At 37.3% G+C, this 24,696-nt stretch overlaps 1 long non-coding RNA gene across 1 annotated transcript; it reads right to left on the bottom strand.

The window, feature by feature from the left end:
* Positions 1–7,347: 7,347 nt before the first annotated feature.
* LOC144373854 (uncharacterized) lies at positions 7,348–23,388 on the bottom strand. The gene is made up of 3 exons (XR_013433392.1): positions 22,552–23,388; positions 20,893–21,657; positions 7,348–19,034 (listed from the first exon to the last, which is right to left on the bottom strand). It is a non-coding gene; the product is annotated as an uncharacterized LOC144373854 (long non-coding RNA).
* Between the last annotated feature and the right edge of the window lie 1,308 nt (positions 23,389–24,696).

Raw genomic sequence — 24,696 nt, 5'->3', positions numbered from 1 at the left:
GTATAACTGCCCATCCATGTGGCACTGTCTCTAAAGAAGCTAAATAAACGAGTAAATATTAGGGTGTTTTATCTAGGAAAGGTAAAGGTCCAGAACTTATCTAGTCTGTCTTCTCTCCTACTGACCAAAGTTACATTCCATGAGAAATCATTTCCCTTGCACAATAGGCTGCATATGAATGAGGAGGGCAAAAAAATTTACTAGCATAGTTCAGACCTCATCATCAACATAAAAGCCTGAGTCAGGTGGAAAAAATATACATAGCATGGGCATGAGGCAAGATATCATGAGTTGTGAATTCAAGGAGTTGATTAGTGCCCATGCAAAGCAGCAGTTGGTCTAAAACATGTGACTAGATGTCTAGAGACGATGAAGCTGAATGATATTTAAAGTATTTGGTTTAATTTTGGTTATGTTTATGAAAGGAGAACATAATTAAATTTGTTTTGTAAGTAAGTCTGATATCCTTTTCCTGTTGATATTGACACCACTTGTGCTCACTAGTAACTGAATCTACATTAACTTCTCATTAAGTGATGTACTTTGTGCTAATTTGCTTTCATCTTTGTTTTTGATAATTTGAAATTGCACTATGCTTTTCAATTTTTTAAAATTTGCTGTTTAATTCAGGAGTTTTAAAAGAATGGAACATTTAAGATTTTGTTCTGGGCTTACTTTATATTCTTTAATAAATTGCTTCATTATATAACATTTTAGCTTTAAATAAAATAAGTTAAATAACTTTTAATTTCATGTTATGTAAAACAATAAATGTGCCTTTACTAACCCATCTGTCTAACTACAGATCTTTTCTAATTCAAGATGTGGTACAGATTGTAGGTTACAGGTATTATTTATTTTTATAAGTAAATAAGTTCTTTTTCAAGTGATATTTGTGATTATTAAATTCAGTTAATATTTGTACAGAAATTAATTGGACTTCTTCTTCCCAAGGCTCAACAAAAGTCCATTGATACCATATTTTCTGTTTCTACTTCTCAATTTTAATTAATTGATTTTCTGCATTATGTGTTTGAGTTAAATTTTCAATGTATCTATATTACTGCCTTAATTTATGAACCATTGCATATCATAAAATAAAGACAATTTCATCACCATTTATTCCCCAGTCTTGTCTCTCTCTAGAAAAGGAAAAAAGAAATAGCTCTATAAGCATCCATCCATTATCTTTTAGTATTTGAGGTTGCAAATGTTTAATTTTTAATCCAGCTTGGAATTCACCAAAGGTTTCTTGTATTTTTTCTGATCCCTGTGTAACATATATATTTTGGGGCCAGAATTTTAATACCATAATTTCTTTGTCTTATCCTTTTACACTTTTTGTAATGTTATCTGCATTGTTAATTATTCTTGGATTGTCTTCTTTAGCTATAGATATTTTAAAAGCATTTATTCTGCTTTTTCTAGCTAAGTCCTTTCAAGACATATCTTAGGATAATTCTTCCCTTCTAAGATGAAGAATTTCTGTTCTGCATCACAGTTTGTTTGCATTAGTTCTCTATATTCAGTTTGCATGTGTGGTGTTCTATGCGTCCATCCTTGAATAAAAATTGCTCAATCCTAATTAATAGCCCTGGTTAGCCTATTATTAAGAAACATGTGTTCCTGAAGTTATCTCTTATTGCCTACTTAAGTGACAATAGAAACCTTCTTAAAATGGAAAGCAAATTAATGTATAGAATATTTTAGAACAATTACTGACTTTTAACAGGCTTGACTTGTGAAGAGGAAATTGTTGGGTTTTTTTTTGGGGGGAGGGAGTGTCTTCCATTGAACCCAGGGCACTAACCATTGAGCAACATACCCAGCCCTTCTAATTTTTTATTTTGAGACAGGGTCTCTGTAAGTTGCTTAGGGCCTTATTAAGTTTCTGAGGCTGGCTTTGAACTTTCGAGCCTCCCGCCTCAGACTCAAGAGTCACTGGGAATACAACGGAATGCCAGGGCATCACAAGGAATCTTAATCTGTTGCTTTGCTTTCTCTTCTAGGATGAAAGTTTATTTTTATATTCAGCCTGTATTTATTTAAATGTCTTTTGCTGAAGCAGTACTTGGTAATCTTACACACCTCCCAGTAATTGTTCATCAGCACTGTCCTCACATATAGGTAACACCACATTGCAAGTTTCCATGTGCCAATTTTCCCCTAATTCTCCAATCCTATTATTTTACTGGGATCTAAATTTTCAGAGTTTCTTATGGCTATGAGTACATGGGGGATGGTAAAATATAAGAAGGCAATGTCCCCAGCTAACATTAAAAGCAAATTACATTTCATGAAATGGATGGCTGTTCAAATGTCTGCATACCTGTACTACAGATGGGTTGTGAGTGTGAATTGTGGCCCTGCTCAGCTTCCTTCTTTAGCACTGCTCACAGTTCGGAGGTCAAGTATGTATAGGCTTCCAGTTGTTTCTCAGTCCAGCCAGTATCTATGTAATTCTGGCCATGGCTCCCACATACTGAGGAACAGTTATCTTCTTTCTTTTCAAGTATTGCTTGACAGAGTGACTTTTCATTTTTCTTCCTTTTAAAAGGTGATTGAGAGAGGGCATGTCAAGGATGGCTTATGTGATGTTTCAAGCAATCATTTTGCTTCTCAAGAGCAAATAACATCTGCATAAGGGATGACTTTGAAAAAGGAAATATCATCAGGGGGCTTCATTTACTGATCTGTGGAGTGGTTATATTACATTTTTTTCCATCAACTTAAAAATCCCCAGACATTAATTGTTCTTGATACTCAGAGTGGCTGACAGCCAGAAGGGAAATCTAGGGATCAGACAGAAGAACATGACTTGGCTCTATAGAGAAACATATCTCTTCAACAGTATATTTTACCATGAGATAAAGGAGTCAGTGTTCATACACGTACACACACACACACACACACACTAATGAGGACAAACTTAAGACAAATAAATTATTAAATTATTTTAATGGCATATATACTAGAATCTATTCACTTTGAAAGTAGAATTTGGAAAGAGATATTTAAAGAAGAGTTGTAAATAGCTAGTGTCCCTTCATGTTCCTTAAGTATACATGCAAACATACACATGCACACATGTACACACGCACAAACACATACACAATAGGATTTTTCTATTTTACTCAAAAAATACATTAAAGATTCAAATGTATTTAACAGTTTGGTAATGAAAAGATTGTAAAAAATTTGCAAAATCACAATGAGATAAGAATTCTTAGTTTTTTTTTAATATTTGACAAGATTTTTGAGTCTCTTAGATTCATCCTCTAAAAAGGATATGCCTATCAACTTAGTGACATTGTATGAATTATGATGCATTTATGTGCATGTAATAGATGTCAATTTCTGCTGCTTAACCTTATAATAGCAATTTATTTTCGTAAAAAAAAATGTGAAGGTAGGGAGTATAGATCCCTTTTATCTTTCTGCTCCATCTTTCTTATAGACAAGGCTTTATCTTCATGTTTGACATATCTTGTTGGCAAGATGGCTTCTCTACTTCAGCTGTGCATTGGGTTAGAAAGAGAAAGAAAAAAGGAGGTGTCTGTATTAGGGAAACAAAAGTATTCCAGGAATACCCTGCTGGGTTTGTACCTGTATCTCATTGCCTCTATAAAGTTACATGGCCTCTGTTGGCACAGAAGTCTGAGAGAGTCAATATTTTATCTGGAAACATTGCCATTCTGTGCAAAAAAGAACTTCTATCCCTATAGAATAAGGTAAGAATAGCTTTTGGTGTCAAGATTTATTGAACTAGAATGGTATATAATCACAACTAGTACTATTAGGTGGCCTAAAATTTGCAGGGTAATTCTGAATGTTGAAACTCATTCATTTTTGCTATATTTGAATTACTTCTTATAGCTATTGCAACAAACTTTTCAATATACTTTTTTTTCTTAGCCTCATATAAGTGAAAATGAGGTCATTGCAGGATATTAATAACTTTTACATACTACAACATTGTTTTTCATGCACCTTGCCTAAAGGATGGCTTTAGGGCTCCTGTTATGATAAACACCAATCTCCTTCGGACAACATTTAATTTCTAAGTCATACGACCCATCCACAAAATCTCAAGGATTTTTCTGAGTTAATTACCAATGTCAGTTTAAAATGATACTTGTTTAATGTTTACATCTGTGAGACTACATCTTGAAGAATATAAGCATGAAACATTCTTTCAAGATACAATTATTTTGTATATTTCTGCTAACATTAACATCTGAAATCCAGTATTTGATGGACTACTTTTTAGAGTCTTAATATTGTCACCTCTTAAGTAATACTTTTTGCACTTATAAAAAGAACATTTCTTAATTGTATTCTATCTTCCATTGAAATGTAAATCTTAGGTTCTATGCGTTTCTGAAAATCTTTATCTTGTTGATAATCAAGATGGGCAGATTTTTCCATGACATTTAGGTAGTAGGAAAGGAAGAGAGAGTAAAGATAGGATACTTGTTCTATGATTCTATCTAAACGGTTCTCAGATGTGAACATAACACATTTTTTTCTGAATGCAAATTTAATAGTAATTCATATCTAAGATAATTTGATATTACAGATTTACATGTAATTTCAAATTGTCTATGAATTTAATTAGAATTAATTCTATCTCATCTTACACATCTTATTGAATACATTTTTCAAATCTAATTCCAATTTGAGATGATTTGTGATTTCTAAACATTTACATGCAAGTGTGTTAAGGTATCCAATATATCACATGACATGTGAGGGTTAGATAAAATAAGATTTTCTCCAATTATAAAGGAAACTAAGTAACCACCTTGTGTATAAAAATGTTTCCCTTATTTGCTTATAGATAACACATTGAGGGAAAAATGTATATGTGAAAATGCAATTGAGGAGATAACCAAATAGGAATTTTAAAAAAGAAAAGAACAAGAAACTCTATAAAAGACAATGTACTTCATATACTACATTATACATATGCATATAAAGGTATATTTTAGATATATGATATATGAATATATAAATATGTGATATTCTGAAGAAGCAAAACTGGTAACAGAAACTCGCTCATCAACTTTGTTTTCTATTATAATGCCCCTTGAGATCTGCTCTGCAGGGTAATTCTTCTCCCCCTAGGTAAATCCATAATTGGGCTCCCATAGCTATCTTAAATATTGAAAATTTTCTTTTCTTGGCACTTTAGTCATTTAAACTGTTTCAGTTTGGGAGCTGATAGGTGTAGCCAGAGTAGTGATAAAAAACCTCCAAGCTTTATTCAAAATTAAAGCTTCTGCATTCACCTAATCAGTCATGCTATTGAAGATAGGTCTCCAGAACAAAAGTGGGACCTAGATATATACTTCAATTCTTTCCTCTTTTCCACAGTTGCAGCTTGCACTGTTTCTGACTACACCAAGGTTCAAGTTGGAAGAGGAAAAGAGAATAGTCTAGAGCACAGGAAATCTCCTGCATGCTGGTGCTTTCTTGAGCTGCCCATGGATGCTGTCTGGGCTTGGTAGGGGTCAAAGCTGATTCTTGGTCTCCTGTCCTTTGCAGAGTGTTTCAGTTCACTGCAGGGTTCCTGAGGATATTTGCTCCTTTCCCTTGGCTGAATTTCACTGACAGTGATTTTGCTAACAGCAGTCTATCTCTCCATAGACTGTCTCTGTTGGAATTATACTGACTTTTCAGCAGCTCTTTGAGACAAAGCCCAATTAAGATGACTCCAGGCCAATTTTTCACCCACATATGTGTACAACATACCTGTGCATATATTTTTGGTACATTTTCAGTTATAAATTTAAGCAACTGTTCAAAGCAAAGCCCTCTGTGGCACTAGTGTTGCCTCAACATAGATAGCATCAGTAGTTTCTTCTTTGTTTCTACTTCTCCATACATATCTATTCATCTCAAAATTCCAGGTATAATGAATGCTTACTTTGATTTTTCCATGTGGGGAAAGGTGTTGGGGAATATTGGAAAGAGCTTTTGTCATATTGTTTTTTTCACTCCAGCACACTCTACAACAACACTGCAATCACCTACCATATAATACCTAGATCACAGCGGTAGCTAATGTTGTCCTCCAGTAACAAGAATTTTGTGATACATTATGTTTAACTATCAATATTATCTGTTTGGGTTTTGGTCTTTCCAAGATCAGCATTATTACTTTCTAGGCCCATTTTATGTAAACAAATAGGTTCCCTTTAAAAAATGTTAAAGTTTTGTTAGTAATAAACCAATGATTTGATTTTATCTTGTGAAAAGTAAAGGGAATTTTGCTCATTTGAAGTAATAGTATGAATTTTTTGTTTTAATGTTTAGATGTTTATTATATAAAAATAAATACATTTGAAACAGGAAATATCACTATGAACTTATTTTAATCTTTTGATGTGTTCATTATATTACATACAAATGTATTTTGAATATCTATTTAAAGCTCAGTCCTCCAAGAGGGCCTAAAGCAATGGCCAACAGATAGCATATATGAGCCAAATTACTGAATTCTGTTTTCTAAATAGTATGTGTTTTTGAAAAAAGCCAGAGATCTTGAAGGATAGGCATATTCCATAACTTGTGAAGAGAAACAATATAAATTTGGAACAAATTGTTATATCAGAAAACAAGGAATGGCTCAAAGAATCAGAGGGCCACGACAAAAGGGCAAGGAAACCACACTCAAGGAACACTTATTGGCCAAATCTGGGACAATTTGAGGGTCAATATCAGGGATGCTGGTAGTACAGTCTATACCTAGCAAAGTAAGTAAGAATCTAGGAGTCCATACTGATATACACTTTAAAAATAATTAAATAAAGAGACAGCTATTAAAGGCTCATTCATTTACTGAGACTAAAAAGAACCTGCATAGCAAAAATATTTCCCTAGTCGGTTATGAAAAATCTAAAACAAAAGCCAGTCACTTGGGTCCTCATCTCCTGAGACACTGCACAAGTGCTGAAATATCAGAAACTTTTCGAGGGAAAATATTTTTGTATTACAAGTATGTATTTTCAATTCCGCTGAGTCATTTTAATGTCATGTCTCTGACATCTATTTCAGTATGATGCTACCCTTCTTCCCTGGTAGAAACTACTTTTGATTTGGCCTGCCAAAAGGTCCGTTATGATGTATTGATTACATGATCATCTTATCTCCTAATTTATTACTTGAGAACATAACAAGATAGTATCTCAGTAAATATGAGAGTCTATCAAAGGAAGCAGAATATGTATTATTTCATAATATTTACTATAAAATCTGGAGGATATCAGGGTTTGTGAAGTCTGAAACTTATACAATGTGGGAAGCACTCTTTAAGAATAAAAACTCAAAATTGCAAACACAAACTTAGATGTAAAAACAAGTATTTATTTAGAATAAGAAATGACATCCCAACAAATTACTGAAATTATACAAAACATTGTTAAAATTATAATCCCACAAATATGACATAAACAAGAAAAAATTTCTTTTTTAATAATTAATAGCCTGCCATACTTCTTTAATATATTGTTCCCTATACAATTTGATTCAGTATTCCCTGATCAAATCATTATATGATGATAATTTTGTGATATCAAATATTCTATGGTAAGAATAGAATGATTAGTTTTTCACTTATGAAACATTTTAAAATTATTGACATCTTAGCTTTTTTTAACTTTGCAATTGGTTATTGAAAATATGATGTAACCATTTAGGATTATTTTTAAATTTTGGAAAAAAATCTCTTATCATTTCTTTTGTATTTAAGCCACAACATGAAAATGTTATTTCAGGGTTTGTGGTAGAGTAAATAATCTTTTATTCTTTTTGAAGTAAGCTTAACCAACCCATTTATAGATGACTTCATGTCACCATGCTTACTGATCAATGTGGGGTTGAAGGAGTATTCCTAGAGCCATCCCATTCCACTAAGGGACAACTAGACACCACCTAACTCTACACAAAAGGACAGAGAGCACATAGTATATGTCACTGAACTTATACTAAATGTATTGACTCAATTTACCTTTGGGCAGATCCCGAAGTCAGAATGAAAACAGATTGATTTAGTGGATATACATATCTGATAACACTATTGAACATTGTTAAACCCTTCTCTTGGCCATGGAAGGTGAAAGTGCAAGTGAGGGGATCTAAAGCTTGTGTTTGGGGAGTTGCTGATAACCTTGTGCTGCAAATGTACTGGGACCAGTCTTTATTACCAGTGAAATTATCTCTGTTTGTTTTTCCCAGGTGTATTTGTGCTCCTCCATAAAGTAGTGTGTAGATTTCAATTCACCTCCTCCATCATCCCACAAAATATGTCTTGAGCTTCTCTGTGTGCCAGGCCTATTCTAGGTACTGGGAAAGGAGCAGAGAACAGAAGAGGAAATGTCTCATTTGATAACATGTCTCATCTCCCATTCTAGAGGGAGAAGATGTGCAATAAAATGAAATGTATATAGGTGGTTTTAAATAATAAATTTTCTCAAGGAAATGAAACAGGTTCCTGAAAGAGAATAGACTGGCAAAAGAGTGGAGGGAAGGGAACTATATTAGATGAATGGAAGGCAGAAGGTCTCCGTGAACTCTACCCAGACCTAAAAGTGCAAAACTTGGATGCATGAGGATATGAGGAAAGAACAATTCAGGTAGAGGAAAGAGCCAATGAGAAATATGTTTGAATGGTGTAAGTGTCAGGAACAGAGGTATCACAGGATACAGTAAGCAGAGGAAATTCAATGTCTACTTGGTTCTCATGATCTTAGATTTCAACTTATTTTCCTTAAGAATCCCTTCAAAGATATCTTTCAGAGAAATGCCTGTTGCTCACATAGATTGATACACCTGAGATAAGGGTAAAAGAAACTGTGTTGGCTGGTGTGACTGATGAAAAGAGGTAAAAGTGAAGAGAGATGAAATTAGCTTTAGTTCTTTAATTCTTTTCCTTTCCTGTTCCCTTGATGTTGGCTCAGTTCACTGAGACAGTACCATGGAATTTCACTGATACAACTTGGTAGAATTGGAAACCACCAGAGAGATTTTCCTAAGTGAACCTCCTGAATGTCCTTGCTTTACACATATTATCTTCTTGGGATTGGCATAAAAAAATATGCCTGTGGAAAAACCTCCTGGATACTGCATGACTGTTTCCTTTTCCTAACTCTCTTGCCACATCTCCCATCATCTCACCTTCCTACCTTCACATACAGCTCTTCCATTTCTGCCAAGGACATAGGAGTTGAAAACACCTTCGGGTTCCAAGTTATGAACACAAGTTCCAGTAAATATAGTGCAATGAATGCTTCGAATATAATTCTACCAGTCTAACTTAAGAAGGGAAAAAACTAACCACACAAAACATGCTATTAAATCATGATTTCCATAAAGTGATAACTAGCTCTCACTGCCAATATATTTAAGTGTGGGCTGAACATCCATCATAAAGTATGGTAAACTGAAATACTGAATTGAAAATTATAGGCCAAAAATGACTCAATCTTTACATATTTCCATGAATCTAATTTGCATTCACTTTGAGTAATCATAATTCAATTTAACGTTTTATTGTTTTGAATGAAATAATGATAAATATTCTAGCGGATATTGGCTTTTAACTAGAACAAATATATCATGGAAATTGTACTGAAAGTAAATGCTAAATTATTAAATTGTTCTGAAGATACATACTATGCTGGACTCTATGTACTCTAGGATGAATTAATAGTGTTTCTGTCCTAAGGAAACTCACAAGTGATAAAAGGAGAAATGCAGTAATTGTGAAGCAGTGTTTCAAATACACAGATGTTAGTAGCTTAAAGATGTAGCAATTCTATAGGTTGTGGGCAGGGGACAGTGAGAGCAGGCTCCCTTAGGAGGAAATGCTTGAAGCAGAGTTCTTCAGACAAAAAAATAACAAATGAGAAGAATACTAAACAAAGAAACAACAACACAAAGTCTCAGAGGCATGGATTAGCACCATGTACGGTGAGAAATCAGGGGAGAATTAATTTTAAGCAGAAATCAAATTGTGAAAGATCTCAAAAACTAATGTATAAAGTAATCCAATTGAATGCATAAATCAGTGAAAGTTAGAATTACGTACTTACTCTGACAAGCTAAGTTTCCACCTCAGGACATAAATATATTTTCTTCTCTGCCTAAAAAGCCTTTCTCCAAACTTTTTGCAAAATTGAATACTGTTTATTGTTCAAGTCTTGGTATAAAAATCACTTGCTAGGAGAAGCTTTCCCTTACCATTCAATTAAAGTAGTACTACTCTACCACACTCACCTGCTAACTTTCCATTTTCTTTGCATGTGAAGCTTTCAGTATAGATAGAATGGAAACATACAATAAATACCAATTTTACAACTCTCTATAACATGCCCACATCCCCTTGTTTTCTAATCTTTACACTCCTCCAAATTAGACTGAGAAAATCTTGGAAATTGCTAAGCAACGTTTGGTGTAGTGCAGACTCCAGGGAATTGTTAGCTGGCAACATTCCCTTTATCCTGTAAAAACATTTTTTTTTCACTAGTAGCCAAATGAGTATGACTAAAGCTGAAGAGACCCTTTCAGAGATATTTGCATTTTATTATCTCAAAGAAAGAAATCTCTAGTGCAACATTATCAGGCAATATGACAAAACATAGTGAAGCATTTTGTAAAGAGTGAAAATGGTTTCTAGCCATTTAAATCATTCCTCCTATGCAAATCATTCTACTCTTGAGGACAGACCTACATTTGTCTCCAGAGAAATAAACTGGGAAATAAATCTCAATTAATTCTGGAAAAATTAACACTTCTTTCATTTAGTACTTCCTGCTAAAATGTAAGTTTTGAGTAATATTTATTTAATATCCTTTAAAATATTTCGGAGGCTTAAAAATTGTAATAAGTTTATTTTTCTTGTGGTCTATATTTTAATAAATCCCTAAAGCCTTGCAATTACATAATCAAGCAGACTGCATGTTCCATTGCCTCTTCGATTTTGGTTAAAAATCCCCAAACTCACATTCTTATGAAATAAAGAAAATATATCTTTATTTCTAGTTCTCCCAGCAAGTTATTGTTGACAATACAAATAAAATTATAAATGCAGCCTAAGGTGGGAAGCACAACTGCACTGCATTAAAATATGTCCTTAAAATCTTAAAAATATTATTAAAATGTCAGTCCCTGTACTATACAAGTTTTTAATATAAGGAAATAATTTAATTGAGATCCAAACTAGATGGGATTTAATTTATAGACTACATAAAACTAGTAATTGAGTGATGTCAGGGCCATTGTTAACTGTAGGTAAAAATGTTTATGATTATTATCCTTTAAAAGCATGGAAAATTTTATCCCACACTTACATAAAATTTTGAATTGTATTATATTTATTCATAGCATTTCTTTTTCAAAGTACATTATACATTAAACATATATTAACTCAATTTATGTTATAAATGTATATTAAAATTGGTTAGTTCTTTTCAAAATATTTGACAGCTTTAGATTCAGTGACTCTACTCAGGAAAAAGCCTAGAAGATATCCAGGAGAAAGGATTTCTAGAGGTGATCTCACAAATTGAATGTGAGGAAACAATGGGAGTTTGTTGGAAGAACTTAAAATATTAGAGGAGCACATGAGAGGGAAATAGGAGTTCTACTGTGTGCAGTCCTGGTCAAGTCCCATAGAGGGAATTATCCTATGATCTACTTGAGAAGTTAAAAGAGAATTTCCAACGGAAGCATTATTTGATATTAAATAGGATGATGAGTACCTGGTCTTGAAGCATTTATAGCTGATCTACCCATTCTGAGAAAGCATTCATGTTAATGATTAAGCTAACATGGATTCTCAATAAACAGGTCACATTTTATACATAAAAATGATTTGACTTGTTCTTTGTGAACCTACCTACATGTGCTTCATATTATTCCTTTCTCTTGATATCTTAACTCTTTTGATCTAAAGTTTGTTAAGTTCATCTCAGAATGTTAAAATAAATAGCTTTGCTTTTCTCCTCAATTCTACTGCCTACTCTAATGCCCAATTTTCTCCAGATATTGAAGAAATGGTTTTCCAAAGTTCTGATTCTTTCATTGTCGTAATTGAGAAGTTGGTCATTGTCATAGGATCTAATTGAGAACTTGGAAGATTAAAATTCTCTAAAGCAATTAAATGATTTCCAATTATTTCATGATCTGTCTTAAAGTATGTCTCTTTCTTAAAAAAACTTAGCCTTCTTTTTTTTTTCTTTCACTTTAATAACTGTTACCTTGATAGATAAATTGAGACCATTCTCTCAAAATTCTACTGCCTCAGTGTGGCTGGGCACAAAATAACCGAGCTGCCACCAAGCCTTGTAGGTTCAAACACCATCTCTTTATTTCCGAAATCTCACTGGCCCTCTACACACACTTCCTGGGAACACACTCCCTCCACCAGGCTCCATGCGCCAATTCTCTCAGAAGCCAGTGAGAACTCAAAGGGAACTCCAAAGTAGTGGGTGCCCAAGGCAGCAGGAGCCGCCCTAATCCCAGAGTGCCCTCTTCCCAGCAGGATCCGCCCTAATCCCCAGAGCAGGGTCACCTTTCAACCATTCCCTATGGCAAAAATGCCAGGGGTCATTCAACTAATCTGGCTCTCAACACTCTACCATGTTCACAGAAGGCAATTTGATTCCTTTTGATCTTTAAAAAAAAAATCCTTTTATTTTTCTTTTTTTACTTTGCTAGTGTGAGTTGATTTTGTGCTTTAGGGGCAATTCTCCTCTTCATATTCATTGATGGGTATGTGTTCCATTTATTCCTCCTACTATAGTGTTCTTTTCCTTTTTCAACCTCTAGAAGGAATGAAAAATGTAAGTCATGCTCTCAAAGTAAAACTGAGCCATGTCTGGAATGTTAAAATCTTAGGAAGAAATGTGATGACAAGGCTCAGGTTGCATGTCATAAGAGTTCAGTAGGAAAATGACTTAAGCTTCTTATGTATAAATAAAAAACTGATCTTAAGAGCGTTGCTTAACCTGGACTTTCAAAGAATCCCTATTCGGGCAAATGGTTGGTTCTCAATGGATGTAAGAATTATGAGTAATATTTGGAAGATATACATATGTATATGTTCAATATATAATAATATATATTCAGTCACATATACAATACTGTATATATATATATACACACACAAATAATACAATCTACACATTTTTAAAGAAAGAAGGGTAAGGATAAGATTACTAGTATTGATCACATTCTGACTCTCAAAATTGTTAAAAGTGAATTACACCACATGGAATAGTGTCTGGAGAGTTTTGCAAAATTATTAAAATTAGTATAATTAGAATTACATTTTCATTGCCTTCAAATGTTCATCAGCATTTGTGCTTCTCAATAATCTGGCTAAGGAAGTATGGTGAACTTTTCTTTCAATTTTTTTTTATAATTTGCTTTTCCAAAGACTACAAAACACAGCTGACTGTTCCTTACTATTTCAAAATCTAATATGTTCACTTTCTTCCTACAACTTGCCTTTCACCTATATCCTTTTTCACTACTAACAGGAATTAAATCCATGATATTATTATTCCTTTGTTTCTTATTTTACTTTCTTTAAACTCAAACTCTTGTCACTTAAAATATAATAAAAAGATAAAAAATAATAAGCAGAATTAGAATGTAGAAAGTAGACATATAACAATTGGTTCAAGATAGTTAAAATTATTTTTAAACTCACATGGAAAATGATGGAACTCAGAAGGCATACACTGAGAAGAGTTATAGTGAAAAAATAATGAGTTAAGATATCTATTGGAAAAACAGAGGGAATAATATGAAAAACCAGAAAGTTGTTAGAAACAGTAAAGTAAAAGACAAGTAAATAGTATTTTATAAAATTTTCTGTAGAAATGAGCACACACACACAAAAATTGCAAGATGGTTTTTAAAAAATTAGAATTTAAAAAACTGCATGTGACAGAAAGTAAACTATCCACTTAAAAGGAGGGTGGGGATAGACATGACTACCTGATAGCATGAAGTCAAAGTATCTGAAATTTTTTCAGTGTTTTAAAAAATTTAGTGAGAACTGGCTTAAAGTAAAAAAAATATGAAAATGTCTTTTTGAGTTTAGCAGAATGTGAAAGATGATAAAAGACTGACAAGAGAGCAAAATAATAAAAAAGAAAGATAAAGTAAGATTGATATTCAAGCAGTATGACTGCATGAGATTGGATTAGAAGGAATACATTTCCAGGTTCAAGAAAATATTATCCTGCTATATTTTATGCAGATGTTGAATACTGTAACAAAAGCATCATGGGTCCTTATTAAAGTAACCATTCTCACTACATAAAATGTTGCAATGGCTTTAAAGTAAGAGAACAAAAAAAAATTCATGTTTTCTTGAGCTGGTCAATTTCTTCACACTTTGTGAGCTCTACAGTTAAGACGGAGCAATGATTTAAACAATTTGCTATTCCAGTTCTCTTTCTCCACTGTGTATATATTTCATGGATCATAAATTTCAAGCAAAGAGATCCTTTACAAGAATCAAAGTCACATCCTTCAAGAACTTTCTAGCAATCAAAATTATCTGATAATATCATGAATTTAGGTAGTCAAAGTTTGATTCTTCCATCTTTTTCTCTCATGTTTTCAAATCTTTTGGGGAGAGAAAGAGAGACAGACAGACATAAACAATGACAGTGCTGTTTGAAATTAAATTCCTGAGTTATAGGAGAATTTGAACCAGATATTTCACCCCAATGCTTAGAAATACCAAGAGGTTTTATATAATGCAGAAGCAGGCTCACTGAACATTAATTCTCAACTAAAATGATCCAGTTCTGGCCTTCTCATGCAAATTTAATTGATTTAAACCTAAAAGGTACAATTACTAAAATGTTTGAGGTTTTGAGGTAAAGAGCATTAGCCCTACAGAGGTAATATGACATGAGAGTACATAAAACATACAGTTCCATGTATGTGTTTTATGGGGTGTAAGCCCATAACCCTTCCCTTCACTAACTTCAGGAGGCCTGATTTCTTAGCATTAGATATTCACATTGAAATACAGTTTTATTCACTAGTTTTTCCTTTTTTTCTAGGCCCAGCAAAGAATGTTATGAACTAGTGCTCACTCACAGATTTTTCCTCTTGCATTTTCCATTCTGCTGGGTAAAGCAAGTGGGTCAAGGTTTCAAAGTGTCCTCACATATATCTGTAGCCCAAACTCTCTCCAGAACTTTAGTTTGTATTTCTAGTTGCTGAACTTAAGCTGGGCATACCTGTGAAATCACTGGGTTGGGCCAACTATGCTGGAAATCACCAGATAAACATAGCAAATCCTCTCACAGCTCCATTTAGAACAGGTTTGGGAAGAAAGTCATATTTTATGGTAGTACAAATATGGGCTGACTAGAGAACAGAGTCTAAAGTTCATAAGAAGTTTTATGTGAAACTGGAAACTTGAAATAAAATTGTTCTTCACAGGAGAGATGATTATAAAATTGTTAGAGATATTTTGGTAGAAAAGCCTAAAAGTTTCCATGTGAATATCATAACAAATTGAAAAGGAGTTTAGGAATAGGAATGTTCATGGGCCAACATGGAGTGCATTGAGTCTGTCCCTTATCACCATCAGCACCATCTTCAGACTCTGCCCAGATGCAGTGCTGGCCCATGTCCTCATGCTCACATCTAGGTATATTTGTCTTTTCCTTGTCGTAATGAGTTTTTCTATATTTTATTATTGTAAGATACTACTATGGGTATAAAGGAATAATAATTTAATAAAATAGATAAGAATTCATATTAAGTAGTGATCATATAATGAAATTTTAGGCACTTTCACTTTGGACATATCTGCCATTATGCAAACTTTTACTGAGCTTTCACAGTGTGTCAGACAGTGTAAGACTGTAAAGATGGGTAAGACATGGAATCCATCCTTAAATTCACACTCATTCCTGCTATGGAAGAGAGATATGAAAATAAGGAAATAACTTAGAAGTCATATTTCCAAAAATGATACATGGAGATGTAAAGGAGAATTGTGTTTGCATCAGGAAGAAGAGTCAGAAATGCTTCTCAAAGGAAAGAAGGTGGCCCCAGAGGTATGTCTAGGGGATAAATAGTTATAAGATGGACCACCGATAGAGGGTTGTATTTTAGGCAAACACAGACTGAAGCCAAGTAAGCAAAGGAAATTAAGCAGTTCAGGAAGGTGGGAACAAAACACTGAAAGAGGAGGGGAAGATACAGGCCTTACCCTTGGGTAGGACACCTGGCTTAGCTGCTCCAGGCCCCAGGTAGGGTGGGAGATCGGCTCAAGTACCACATTGCTCTAATATAAGCATAATTAAATTTGAATGTTGAAATTTCTGTCTTATATTGCAAGGGTCCTAGAATAGATGCTATAAGAGTATTTACTTTCATTTGTTTATCCTGGAGAACCCATAGGTTGGTTGCCCCCAATTCCAACCTTAGGGGTAAATAAAGAAACATAGCTAGTGAGATAGGAAAGGGACAGAGAATCAAAGCCACATCAGGAGTTTTGACTTTGCTGTGTACATAATGTACACAACAAGTGGATTTTAAACACAGGAAAAAGAGTGGTTTCAGAAATGTCATTCTGGCAACATAATAGTGTTTTTTGAGGTAAAAGGATGAAGAAAAATCCGCAATAATACACCTTAGCGGAGTTGGTGACCTGAACCAAGAAGCAGTATGGATAGGAGCCATAATGATTTATAATACTGTGAAGAGTAATGAGTTCCACATCCTAAACTCTGAAACCTAGGAATATGTGATGTTACAGAGCAAAGGGAAATTAAAGTTGCAGATGGAGCTAAGGTTGCTAATCAGCTGATTTCAGAATAGAGATATCATGTTGGATTATTTGGTGGTACTGATATAATCACAAGAGTCCCAAAAATTAGAAAAGGCTATCAGAAGTGTCTGAAATACAGGAAAAGGGATGTGAGAAGAACCTGAGTGGCCATTGCTGGTTTTTGTTGTTGTTGTTTTGGTACTGGGGATTGAACTCATGGGCACTCAACCACTGAGCCACATCTCCAAACCCATTCTGTATCTTATTTAGAAACAGGGACTCAATGAGTGGCTTAGAGCCTCGCTTTTGATGAGGCTGGCTTTGAACTCGCGGTCCCCCTGCCTCAGTCTCCCAAGCCACTGAGATTATAGGTGTGTGACACCACACCTGGCCCCATTGCTAGTTTTGAAGATGGAGCAACTGGACAACAATTGGATAAATTTGGGTCATCTCTAGGAGCAAGAAATTCAAAAAACAGAAGTCTCCCCTGAAGCCACCAGAAGGAATGCAGATCCTCAATCAGTACCTTAATTTATTATCCACAGTTTGTGAGGTCAGAAGTCTAACATGGCCTGTTGAGACCCATCTTGGATTTTAAACAACTAATCTGTTACAGAAACAGTAGCAAACTAATAGAAATATCCAGTTCAACCTTGGCTTGACGAGAGCCCTTGATTGAGAACCACACTGAACATTTACCACTGGGCAAAAATTTGGGACATGTCACATCTCTGATAAGGATTTTTGGATGAGGTGCATCACATGTTGGTCATACTGTCCACAGTCATTCCTCCTCAAACATTTACAGATTTCTTAATATATGAACAACATTTTTACATCTGTTGATCAATCAATTCCTGAGTTTTGTTTCCACATCTGTTCAGTTACTTTAAATGTACTTAGTATTAAGGAGTTTAAATGTAATATAACATTAGTAGTAAAAACTTTGAGTCACGGGTTTCAAATCACAACTCCATCATTTATTGGTAGTGTGACTTCAGGCAATTTAAAATAACCAAACCTTAGTTTCCTCATCTGTAAAAAGGAAAGGCAATGGCTCACATCAGGGTCCCCAGAATCATGCCCTGAGATGAGGATTGTGTACACATGATTTATTTAGAAAGTCCTTCCACGAAAACCCATAAGATATCAGAGTAGGCAAGCTAGGGTAAAAGGTGATTTCATGCAAAATCCTGGCTCCAACATGATTCTGTCGGGGAAGTTAAGGTATAAATGGACCTCAGATTTTCTTGCCAGTATAGGAAGAGGGCTAGGCTACATAATGAGGTCCATTCTGGCAACTGGTTCTTTCTAACTCTCTGCACCTTAGGCAAACTGAGACTAGTAACTTTGGGAAGTCTTCCAAAGAGAGTGTCAGGGCAAGCTGTTGGAAAAAAAAAAAAAAACACACAGAAGCAAGGGGAAAGGACACTCAGATTCAAAGGGATCCTAAGACATCAGGGTGGAGCCTGACTGTTTCTGTCACAAGGATTGACATCATAGAACTCTTCTAAAAATGGAACAAACTCAGGCTTCTCTTCATTTATCTTTTAAAATTTCATTTTTTTGGGGGGGGGACAGAATTAATATCTAGTATAATTTTTTTCTTATATAAGTCTAAATGATGAAATAATTCATATATATATAACCAAAAAGGTCAAAGAAGACAAAGGAGAAATAAAGCAAACCTGAAAGATGCCAGAATACAAATGAACTACATTATTCTGAACCTAGCATTTCAAAATTGCTGTGATTTCAGCCATATTTTTTTTTACAGCTGGAAATTTGAAATTATTTGAGACTCACAGCTTGTTTTCATCTTTGAAAAGGTAGTCAATACAAACAAAAATATTCATCAGATGGCAATAAATTTGACAAGAAATTCTATCAATCCCTTCCCCAGTAAAATCCCAATTTTTATAGAAAATATCCTCATTTTCTGGTTACCCTATTTTCTATACTGATAATTAATATCTTCAATTCTGACAGCTTTCAAGTTCAAATTTTACATGATACTTAACCCTGTTTTTAATTTATATATATATATTATTTTTTTAAATAAATAATATATATAATTATATATATATCTCCACCTCATTTTTTTCAGATTAAGGTATAATCTATGAGATGTCACACAAGTTTCTCTAAATAAAGACAGTATCAATTTCTGACTCCCAAGATTAAAATCTCTTCAGGGTTCCTCTTATACCATGTATCAAAACTGAAAGAGAAAAAATTAATATGAAGAATTATTAAGTAACAAAAGCGATCAACTACTAAAAGAATAGAGACCACTAAAGAATGCAGTGATAGCAGATACAAGAAGCAGTCACTGCCTCTGGAGTAATCAGGAGGCTAATATCATGGAAGAACTCCCCCAATCTTCACCCACCATTCTACAAGGCTGAGAGTCAGACCTTATTGGAAAAAAATATGCCATGGCTCACTGGATGGCTTCGAGATTTGTTCAGGTGTTGCTAACTGGGCTGGCAGTAATTCACCAGCTGCAATGCTGGTAAAACTTGGTAGGAGCCACCTACTGACATGTCAGTGAGATTGACAGGGAAGCCACAGACTGAAGAACTACCCAAATTTACTGGAGAGTGGGTAACAATGATCTCTTGGACACACTGGCCTAAAAGTCACTGAGTGACCAAGAGCCCCTCCTTTTTGTCTGTGCCAATCTAGTGCCTTCTGCTGACAAAGCCTAATATTGTGCTAAATGACAGCAAATATTACAGATTTTAGCTCCAATATAACAATTCAGGACAAACAAGAGTAGATTTGGAGCTGAGGAACACTAAATTAACTGGCATGCACTTCCATGACTTCACAGGGTTCTGAAGGATGAGCATGTTCTCAAATTCCTGCTCCATTAGTTTTATATTTTTCCTAACTGTCCCTAAAAGATGGAATAGAACCAAACTTTGGAGGCACTATATACTCATAGCTGGTATGATGCATGGTAAGTTCATGGGAGAGAGTTCAACACAGTGACTGAGACAAAGTCTGCAGCAAACAAACACTGAATGGATGCTTGCATCAACACCAACTAGATCTGTAGCCTTCCAAAAATACATCCCTGTGTACCTCAGTTTCCTTACATGTAAAAAGGGATGAAAAGAATGTCTGCGTTATTAAGGTATTAGGAGAAATACATAGTATAAAGCCTACAGAAGATATATATATCTGATATATTTTTAGAACTTAATAAGTATTTGTCTACCCATACATGGTAACCCATAATTGGTGTTAAACCAATACATATTTTGTTCTCACTTTCAGTTTCCACTTAGGATAGTGCCTCATCCTGCTAAAACCTAACATCCTCTGGTGAGACTGGGCTTTGCTACAAAATCTTGCCTGTTTCTGAACACTCCCTGCAGCTCTAGTTTTACATCCAGGCACTGGCCCTGGATCACTGAGTAATCCTCACCAGCCACAGCCGACTCTTTGGAGATCTGATTTCTTACATGAAAAAAGACACAAAGCTAAACAAACCTTCTTTAAGTTCTTCTTCAGTTCTGACCTAGCTTGATCTTTTTCTCCCCCCAAACAGTGAGGGAGGGAAAGAGGAAGGAAATTACCATTTTGAACACCTACTCACCTGTCCCAGGCAAGAGTTCTGCCTGCTTTTCCTAACTTCGTCTTCACCACAGCCCTCTCAAATTAGTAGTATCAATCCCATTTAACAAAGCAGGAAACTGAGTCTCAGCTGAGTTTCCTTGATACTATGCTCCTGGCTCCTCCTAAGTAGCAGAGGCTGGCTTCAATCCCCCTCTGTTTGGGTCCTCCCAAGCATTTTTAACTGTACTGCTTGCCTCCCACATTCCCTTCATCTCAGACATCAAGAATCCTAACTGCTCAATGCTTTTTGTTCACTGATTTAAAAAGATGAGTGGGTGTTAGACTTTTTTTTTTTTTGTCTGAAACATATCATTTGAAAGTTAAGCAAATGAAATTCATTTATCAGTTACAGAAAAATTTTAAAAATCACTCTTAATGTCCTACAACACTCGTTGTAGGGCATTAAGAGTGAAAATCAGCAGCCCTCCTGCTTTCTTGAGCCCTGTCCTCACCTTTCCTCCTGGTTGAAAACTTGGTGAAAGGAAATGAGACAGTTGGGGGTTAGAGAGTTCAATTCCAGTCCAGATCAAAACCTTCTTTCTTTTCACTGTAGCAGGAGGTTGTCTAGATCATCTTAAGGTTTCTTCCTTAGGTACAAGTCTGACTGGCATCTCTTTTGGGCAGGGCGTGCCCTGCCTTCCCTGGGCCTCTGGTCTGGGATTAAGCTGTCCATTTCTCTGTGGAGGTTGCTCTCTGCAACAGTCTCCTCTCCAACTTCACCCCAGTAGCCCTCTTCTTCCCGCTCCTCCTACTGAAAAAAGTGAAACCCCTTACTCAGATCCCTAGAATCCCCTGTCACGAGACAACCCCCGTTCTCTGCTAAGTTTCAGTCCTGGCTCCAAGTCCAAGATTCTGCTTCACCTTCTCCCCGCAATCACAGTAACCAGACTTCAGTTCTCTAACTTTCCCTTCTCAGAGGGGGACTTCTGAGAACTTTGCAAAGAGTAAGCAACTGTAAAAGTGAAGCGATGCAGCCTCTCTCAACAGTGACTTCCTCCCCACCGCAGACCTCCAGGCTCCCAGGCCTTCTGCAGTTCCTCACCAGGTCTCTGCACCCCAGTTTTCTCACGGTAGGATCCGGCTCCAAGAGACATCAGACACTCGGTTCGCCAGCTGTTGAGGTCCCTCTATTTCTGTTCCGTCCGAGCTCGGGTCAGAGGAAGTCTGGGCGTCCTCTTCGCGCTGCAGCCTAGCGCACTGCTGGGACACTACAGGGGCTGAAGAAAGGTCCGCACTGGGCTAGCGGCCCTTGCTGCTGGCCTCCCCACACCGGGCCTCGTCTCCCCTCCTTCCCCACTCCCGCCTCCTCCCGTAGGCTGCCAGGCGGACCCAGCCTGCCTCTCTCTCTGCCTTCACTACCGGGTCAAGCTGAGGAGGGAGGGATACAGCGGCGAAGCCCTCCCTGGCTCTCCACCCGGTGCGCGCGCGCCCCTCCTCCCTCTCCTGCTTATTCCCTCCTCCTTTGCCTCCTCCCCTCTGCCAGTACAGTACAACTAGTACACACACACACACACACACTCCCTCCCTGACGCTGCCTCTGCAGCTGCCATGGATATCAGCTAACAACACACACCCAGGCGCGCGCGCGCGCTCCCACTCGCACCACGCAGGAGTGGCCCCCGGCATCCCTACCCTCTCTCCCCACCCCCACCCCACCCGCTCGCTACTGCTCCTCTGGCTCTGCCGCCGCCGCCGCCGCCACCACAGCTTCCTCTGCTGCGGGGCCACAGCCTTGAGTGTCATTCAAGGGACAGCACAACCTCACCCAAGCTCTCCTACCTCTGCCCAGCCGTCCCTCTCATCCTCCCCCTTCCTCGTCCACACTTCATCCAAAGAATAGGGAAAGCACCGAACAGAGGGGGGAGGAAGGCAAAGTCTGCTCTTCTCACCCCTTTGCCCCCTTGCTCCTCCATCCTCGTTCTCTCAATACCAACACCCTCCCCAAAGGAACCCCAGGAACTGAGGAGACTCACCCCACTGCCATGTCCAAAAGCTTGAAAAAGAAAAGCCACTGGACTAGCAAAGTCCATGAGAGTGTCATTGGCAGGAACCCGGAGGGGCAGCTGGGCTTTGAATTGAAGGGGGGCGCCGAGAATGGACAGTTCCCCTACCTGGGAGAGGTGAAGCCCGGCAAGGTGGCCTATGAAAGCGGCAGCAAGTTGGTGTCGGAGGAGCTGCTGTTGGAGGTGAATGAGACCCCCGTGGCGGGGCTCACCATCAGGGACGTGTTGGCTGTGATCAAACACTGCAAGGACCCCCTCCGGCTCAAGTGTGTCAAGCAAGGTGAGCGCAGCGGCTGGCTGGGTCCTTTGCCAGGCAGAGGGACGGCTTGCGGAGCGGGGCAATGCCAGGGTGGGCGCGCGTGTGGAAGGGGGTGTGTTGCGCGATGGTGGGGTGGGGTCGAGAGAGGACCAGAGGTGCAAGTGAACTGTGCCGGGTATCCGACTTGGGGGGCCGAGGGGAGGGGTGGAGCAGGTTGCGGTGTGGCGTGCAACTTTGTTTGCGTAGTTAGACCCTCCCCTTTGGAAGGTATTCGGCCTTGTCTGACCTCCTCGGAGCTCCCGGGGCAAATTGAATGTGCGTCAGTGGCATCGCCCGCAGTGGACGGAGAGCTTTGAGGGAAGGAAGGAAGGAAGGAAAGAAAGAAGGAGGGATGGAGAAGGAAGGGAAAGAAAGGACGAAGGAGCAACTCCAGGGTGCAGCGGCATAACCAGCGGGGCTGGGAGGAGCAGAGGGTGGGAGACCAGTGGAGAATTGCGTCCAGTTTTTTGAGAACTAGACTGGAGATGCCTGGATCCCCAGTTGTTCCCTAGATATCCCTGAACCACTAACTGGCGAGGAGGAGAAGGAATAAATTGCTTTGGGAGCTTTGATGGGTCTTCTGTAACTTTTTCCCTGCTTCACTCCCCTGTCCCCCTCCCCCGCCCACGGTGGTGTCATGTGGGCATCGCGCATCACGTGCGGACTGACTAACCCCGGCGCTCACCCCTAGCCAGCAGTCGGGAGGAGGCTCCGGAAGGAGGCGCGGCGCTAGCTGCGCGTTCTACTTTTGGGGGGTCGAGAGCGGAGGATGGTTCCCAGAGTATACTTTACTCAGGGGGTGTCCTCATGGAATGGAAGTCCTCCTGTGGTTGGGCTCTCCTCTGGCTGAGGAATTGGAGGGGCGTGTTTCTGGGGAGGAGTTGGATGGGAATACCAGCTGGTTACAGCTCAGACTCCCTCAGCTCCAACCTGACTTTGATGAGCCACAGTGCAAGGCTGTGACGTGGACATAGGGAGATGAATGTTTCAGGACTCTCCCGCTAACTTCGTCTTTGCTTAACAGAAAATTGTCGCAAAGGAGAAGAGCATGAGATAAAATATGACTTTAAATAGAGGGCGACTTTAACTAGTGTAAACCAGTGTATCTGTTTTTCACACGTGATTACATACATACATATCATTTTATGGCTTCATGCACATTTCATGTGCCACATGTATGTATGTATGCTGCACATGAATGTCAATCTAAGGTTTGTTGTCAATGTTAAATCATCCTGCCTCAAAGATGGGGTTGAGCATATATATCAATGTCTCTACTATGAATGACCACTTAATCCTATTGCATGATCAACTATCAAGAAGCGGTCTTAGGGACAGCACTTTAAATTTTCTGAGTGCTATGAAATTTTGTCTAAAACAGTTATCTAAAAGTTAGCAAGAGAAAAAAGAAATTTTAAATGTAAATTGTCATACAAAAATGTTTTCATCGGAATTTTAGTATTAATAGTTGATGACTTTATACAGTCTGATGCAACTTGTGAGACACAAAAGTACATTAATATGACACTGAAGAATATGAGTTAGGTAATACAGTATGTTGGTGTTTTTCAATATGACACACCCAAGACAAACACTGAGACTTGTGTTAGCATATTTTATGTCATGCTACTACCTAATAGCAATAGATATAAATGTTAAGTTCTGACTTAGGGTACAAAAATGTACTGCATAACTAATAGTCATGTTTTCCTTGACCATGGGCTTGGTATTAGTAATGAAAAGTGGTTGCAAAATTTAACACATTCATAAGTTGAACTAATAGTGTCCTATCAAGGGATCAATTGCCCAATTGTGGTTTGCAATGGTGAATGCCTCTTAAATGTTGTAGTATTTTATTCTGAGTACTATATATTTATATCATCTTTGGCAAACTTTAATACTAGCAACCAATAATGTGTCCAAAAGAGAAAGAAAGGGAAATTATTGAGTGTTGA

This window comes from Ictidomys tridecemlineatus, unplaced genomic scaffold, assembly GCF_052094955.1.
Source record: "Ictidomys tridecemlineatus isolate mIctTri1 unplaced genomic scaffold, mIctTri1.hap1 Scaffold_510, whole genome shotgun sequence".
In the NCBI taxonomy this organism is placed as follows: Eukaryota; Metazoa; Chordata; class Mammalia; order Rodentia; family Sciuridae; genus Ictidomys; species Ictidomys tridecemlineatus.
Note: the sequence above shows the minus strand (reverse complement) of the source record. Positions and strands in the feature narration are given on the sequence as shown.